This window comes from Onychomys torridus, chromosome 2 (assembly GCF_903995425.1).
Source record: "Onychomys torridus chromosome 2, mOncTor1.1, whole genome shotgun sequence".
NCBI lineage: Eukaryota > Metazoa > Chordata > Mammalia > Rodentia > Cricetidae > Onychomys > Onychomys torridus.
Window position 1 is genome coordinate 32,381,335 of NC_050444.1, and position 6,900 is coordinate 32,388,234.

Sequence of the window (6,900 nt, forward strand, 5' to 3'; positions counted from 1 at the left end):
GAGTCCACCGGGTTTGCTTTGCTTTAAAACAAAAAAAGTAATAGAGTTAGGATCTTTACAAAGACGAGCAAGCAAAAAAGAGAGAGGGAGAGAGAGAGAGACAGAGAAAGACAGAGGCAGAGACAGAGAAACAGGCAGAGAGAGAGAGAGACAGATAGAGACAGAGAGAGACAGAGAGAGAGACAGAGACAGAGACAGAGACAGAGAGACAGAGAGAGAGACAGAGAGAGAGACAGAGAGAGAGAGACAGAGAGAGAGAAAGCCATAGTTTATGGATTTACAACATCATCACTTGGGAACATAACTGGGGTTGACATTCTCCCAAAATTTAAACAAATGTTGATTGGAAGGGAACCTACTGTAGTTTCTACTCATTTGGCTGTGCTATGAATCAAACCCCTAAGAGGAACTTTCTAGAGCTAGAGAAAAAAATGAACCACGTGACCATTCATCCTAAAATGAATGGAAGACTTTTGCCCCTTTTTCCCAAACGCCTGAACTGCATGCTATATTCCTGCATGCCTGTTTCAAGTTAGGAATCTTTAGCAATGCAAGCTGACCTAGCGACAGACAAGGAGAAACACAGGTAGCCACAGAAAATGTCCTGATAATATGTCCCAGACATTCTGTACCCTGAATTAAAAAAAAAAATCTATGAGCTGCTTTAAGATAGAGCATGCAACAGAATCTGTTTGTGCCAAGTAGCTTACCTCTGCACAATGCCAAAATGAATACACTGTTCTTCCAGCAATGTAAGTTTCTTTGCTAAGCTGTAGCATGAACTCTTGTAAGAGGAGTGTGTCTTATTACAAGCTCTCAGAGAGCAAAAGCCTGCAAGGTTTGAACGCTGCTGGCTACAGAAGCAGCTAACAGCTTTTATATGTCAGTTTTCAAAGTCCAGAAAGGGCAGGCTCTCCTAGGGTCTCTCAGCCAAAATCCAAGGGGAGGGGTTTGGGACAGAAGGGGAAAAAGAAAAAAACCCAGTGATTGGGTGGCAACCTCTTTATGTGGGTGGTGAGGAAATTGAGTCACACCCACAGCTTACAAAGCACAAACCATAAGACACCCCTCCCCCTTTTTCTCTGAGCGTGTACCTTTTTCTCTTAGTGGTTAATTTTTTTTTCTTCATGTTCTCTAGCTCCTGGTTCCCATACCAAAAAGACAAGGAAAGGAAGAAAAAGGGGGGTGGGGTGGGATTAAAAGACTATGGGCTCTTGAAAACACAGATGGCTGAGTAACAAGCAGTAGTACAATTTTTTTTTCTTTTAAATGGCAGCAAATGACACAGAAGCTGAAAAAAGCAGGCTGATATTAAATCAAGAGATCAACTCACACAGTTAATCTGGGTGGCCACAAAAATGATTTAGGAGGATGCCAGGCAAGTCAGTAGTAGCTAAACTATAGTATATGATGTTAGGATAATGGATGCCCCAGTGGCTGTGCTCTCTGTCTCCAAGTGGTTTTATTCCTATAATTTATATATTATTCTCCTCTCATTCCATCTTCCCTCATTTTTTCCTTTCTCCAAAACAGTACAATCAGCAAATTACCTGATTTCTACCTGCCTTGTATAAAATGTGAGTTGAAACTCACAGCAAATGACAGCAGCCAAGATAACATCTGTTTCAGGTTTAGTAACATATAGCTAACATTTTAGGCTAAGGACAGCTGAGCTTCTCCAGCAGAATATTAGACAGTACATTGTAGACCATGAAGAATCCAGCAGCAGCAGCAGCAGCAGCAGCAGCAGCAGCAGCAATCAAAAGGGACTTGCTAAGAAGATAATAAAAGAACAAAACTCATGTCTGGCAAAGGCAGAGACACAATGTAAACACCGTTGTTATCTGTAATGAAAAGCTATAGGTCATTTTCTCATTAACAAAATATGGTCCATTTACCACCTGTCAGAATGGGTTTCTCAAAAACATAAACTGAAGTGTTCAGCCTACTAATGGAACTGTCCTCTACATGTTCCTGCAGGATGAGCACTGTGTGAATTCACAGCCATCAAACCAATGAGCATGTGGTGTACAGGATGAACCAGGAGCCAAGTTTCCTAGGATTTGTTCCCAGTCAGATCACCCACAATCTGTGTGGCCCAATGCATGACTTTAACTCTTTGTGGGCAAATTTTAAATGACAGGGAAAACATATGCACTCTTTGGTGAGGCAGACTTAAACAGATTTCTGATGAGGGTGGTTAATGATCTGAATCAGAAATACCTGAGTGAGTTGTGACAAGATCGTAAGGGTGAGTATTGGAGTTCCAGTTTTGATGAGGACTGAACATTAGGAGAACTCAAGTTGTATTATTCAAAAATTTAAACAACGAATTCATAAGCACAGTACAGTTGAAAAATCTACAGGACATCAAGTACAGAGGGTGACTAGTAGCAACAGGAAGCAGTAAGCCAACTAGGGCCCAGACTCACAGCTTCTAGACTTTAGCAGGAGCTGTCCAATGAGGCTCACAGACCTTCTGAAAGTCCTGATGGTGCCTGAGTGGATATCTGGTGTGTGATAGTAAGGATCCCTGATTCTCTGTTCCCCAGACTTTCTGAGAACTAATGTCAGATTAGGTTTCTCTAGTTTTGTTTGTTTGTTTGTTTGTTTGTTTTTTATTTTTTTGTTTTGTTACAACATATCTCAGCTTAGCTGCCACCATATGGAGAGGGTTGTCAGTGTCTGCACAGCAAGCATGACCCTTTCTTTCTCCATGGCAGCTGGAGTCTTTCTTAAAGTCTCACAAAAAAACCAACCATTGCACTCAAGATTACCTTCTTTGCCATGTATGCACAGAGGTATTGTCCCCCATTGGAGTTTGGCTAGGGAAAGTTCCAGAGAGATGAAAATATGAACCCTGTGAAATGTGTCCAAACCATAAATGGATTTCCTCTAAGAGAGAACTGAAGGGTGGGGGAGGAGAGAAGAAAGAGGATTTTTTTTTTAATGAACCTAAGTAGGAGATCTCCATTTAGAGCCCAATTACACAGAGGCAAAGCTGATAGTTGCTTCATCCTGAGACCCTGAGGCATGTCAGTGATTTCAGATGTCTTTCAACACACATCGGTTGTACTGTGGAATTTTTGACTATTAAGAGAACCCACAAGTCTACAGAACTGTAAGAGAAAAGACCTGTGGGAGGAGAGTTGAGAATTCTGCTTCCAAGCAGACATTTTGCCAGAAGAATTTGAAATACTTTGGAAGTGATTTTAATTTTAAAATACTTGCAAAATTAATAGGCATGCATCCAAGTTGTCAGTAAGAGAACTATTAATGAACAAATAACAATGAGGCGGCTCTTTACGAAGCTCTTCCTGAATAGGTCCAGTGATGTGTTTTGAAACCTTTAGGAAACTGTTTGCCAACAGAGACAAAGTGGAATGCACTTATATACTGAAAAGAAATATGCAGACAATTAGAAGTACCTTGGAACCTGTAAGAAAATGGTTGGGGTTCTAAACTGAAATCAAATCCATGATTGGTGACCCTGAGTGACACACTTGCTTGATCAAGAGCGTCTATAAACATGTCTATATATACAGTATACAACTTTATTCACTTTCTTTCCCTCTTCCTCTTCAAAATCTGTTTCACTGGAGATATTGACCTTGCCCAAGGAACATATTAGAAATGAAGAATTTAAAGCACCATCCAAAACCTTCTAAATTAGAAACTTGCATCTTCCAACTTTTCATATTATTAACATGTATATTAAATGTGAGAAATACTAACTAGATTCCTCTTTTAACAGAAGTGTAATGACTCAGCCACATGCAGACCCACTGAGCAAAACGGCAAAAGTCCACTTATCTGCTCACAAAGAGATTATCAAAGACAAGATAAGTAAGTATACACATATATCTTTGAAGAGGAGAAAAGAGGGCAACTTCTATTAGATATGAAAAGTCTGTTGAATCAGGAAGTGCCCACCATGTTACATAGAAATCAGTAAGGATCAGAGCCTTTGTAATTGCTGTATAATCCACAGTCACTCACCCATCCATTCATTACATGCCTATAAAAATTAACCTCAGTATCTTCATCTCATATTGGTACAGTCACTTTATAGCTGACATTTTTGACTCTGGTTTCCTTCATCCCATTGCTTCTTCTATGATGGTTAATGTTGGGTCTCAAATTGACTCAATTAAGAAATAGCTAGCCAAAATATATTTATTGATTCTCAATCAGTGAATTATTTTAAATGTTTTAGTAGACACTAACCCCATCCTCCTGCAAATAAAGGAGAAACCCAAGTGGTCCATGCACATTAAGAAGGAATGAGCCCTTGTGTTATGTCTCTGAAGGTATTTTCATGTGACATTGGTGTGCAAGCTGGTGGCTGAGTGGGGAAGTTACACCCTCAGTGTAAGTGGCCACCAACCAGTCTGCTATAGGGGTTCTCAGAACTACTGTTTCTCCAGCCTTGGTGTTCTGTTACTCACCCCTGATTCACTTCATCCTCCATGCTCTGGCACCTTTAGTGTGGACTGCAAATTATACTATCAGCTCCATTGTTTTTCAGGATTTCAGACCTAAATACAGCCATGTTGTAATTTATCATGGTTCTCCAACTTGCATACAAGTAGCCATCACGAAACTTCTCAGTTTCTAAATCAATAAGTCAGTTCACTGATAAACTCTCTCATATATCTTATGGATTCTTTCTCTAGAGAGTACTGATGAAATATCTTTCTGAAAAAATATGAAACTAATCATTTCATCATCTACATGTAACTTGCTATTGTCTCAATTGCTCATAGAGTTAAATTCAAGTATTTTACCTGCCTTACAAAGACCCTAAGAATGTTTGTTCAGAGCTGAGGATCGAGCCCAGAACTTGCTAGGCAAGCACTCTACCACTGAGCTAAATCCCCAACCCGCCCCTAAGGATGTAAATCAAAAGCATTTAAGCCTAATTTTCTTTGGTCATCATTTTTATTTCTCTATCTCACCATCCTTTATGCCACAAATACACATAGCCACTCTCCTTCTGCTAAGGTTACTGAACTACTAAACACATGTATGCCTGTGAATTTGGTATGTGATAAGCTTCTTGACTCAGATAATGTAATTATTGTCTATAACAATGTACTTTACAGATTAGTCAACAGTAAGATGCCATTGTATTGCTCTATTAATTTTAATACATTACTTTCTTATTTATTATAAATCTCATACCATCTATACTGATCAGCACATACTTATAACTGAGTTTTAGTAATAAATTAGGTATTAATCCTCACTAATAAATTAAGGATATATGTAGGGAATAATTTGGTGAAAAGCAAAGACTTTACAATAATGGCAAAAAGTTTGGTGTTTAATGCATTAGATATTTCTATTTGTAATTTTAAATTTATTGGATTCAGAAATATGTAAAATAAACTTAGAAAATATGGTCAAATTTTAAGTCTCCTGTTTGATTCAATATTATTTACTATACATAATACAAGATATAAATTTGTATGTAATAAGGTATAATGAACTATAAACAATGTGTATATTATATAGTTAGAATGTATTTTATGAACTTGTCCTTCATATAATAAAATTATAATCATAAGAACCAAAATGCTATATTTTAAAAATAATTCAGTCAATTCAATGTATATAAAACTACATATATCCACATATATTACCAAGTGTTATGAAGACTGATTACAATATTCATATTTTAACAGCATTATCTCTTTTATTTTTCTTATAAAAGGTGACTAGATATTAAATATCATAATGATACTTGTGTAATCATTCCAACTTGTGTGTTTCATTTCTCCCTCTAGTAAATAAAGTTATGTTTTCTACACTAAGCAATAAGTAAATCATAAAAAGTAATAGTTTTAAGTGCGCTTAAGCTTAAACTTTTTACTGTAAAAAGTTCTAAAAACATGGTTCAAGATCATCCTTTTTAGTCCCAAGACATAGCTGGATTCTAAACTATACAATTCAAAGTATGCCATAATACATGGCAGTTGCCTGATCACACATTGGATGTTAGAGCAGAATGAAAACATGACACGGGTAGGAAGGAGAGTTGGAAGGGATCCTTGTGGGAGCTTCTAGCAGCACAGGAAGCAAGCACTCAAAATCAGAGGTTCAAGGGCTTCAACATGGTGTTCTCAAGGGGGAAAGTCACATCGACAGATTTCATGACATTTATAAGATGCTGGTATTGTATTGGGAACTATTGTTAGACAATGAAAGCTTAATAATTGAATACTATGTGGCCAAACTATTTGATATGTATATAAATGTATGTATACATACTATATGTATATATGTGTGTGTATGTATGTGTATATATATATATATATATGTGTGTGTATGAGTGTGTGTCTGTGTGTGTGTCTGTGTATATAATTTAATAATAGTAATATATATCATTAATTAATGACATTTTACTAATGATTACTAATCTTTATTAGGTGTAATATAGTATTATAATTATAATGTACAAAATGTTATTATCAATAATATACTAAGAATTACTAATAATATATTACTATTATATATATGTATATATATATGTATATATAAAGCAATACTATTAATACAACCTAAGTATATGATACTACTCATTTCAGAAGAAAGAAACAGTATAAATTTGTACCTTTATTGGGGAGTGAAGGGGGCTTGAGAGAAAGCCCAATACCCATCCTCTTCAGCAGACTCTAAGTTATTAACAACTAGATAACAAATTACTCCCAATTTGGAGGTTAAAAAAACAAATACTTACTACTTTACAGCACTTTTGTGTGATATGACTTCAGGATCAGAAGAGCTGATGCAAGGTCTGTCATAAATGGTGCAGTTAAAAAAATACCCAGGTATTAAATGGCAATGAGATTAGCTTTAAGAAAGCTCATCCTTGAGGATGACCAAAACAAACTTTTC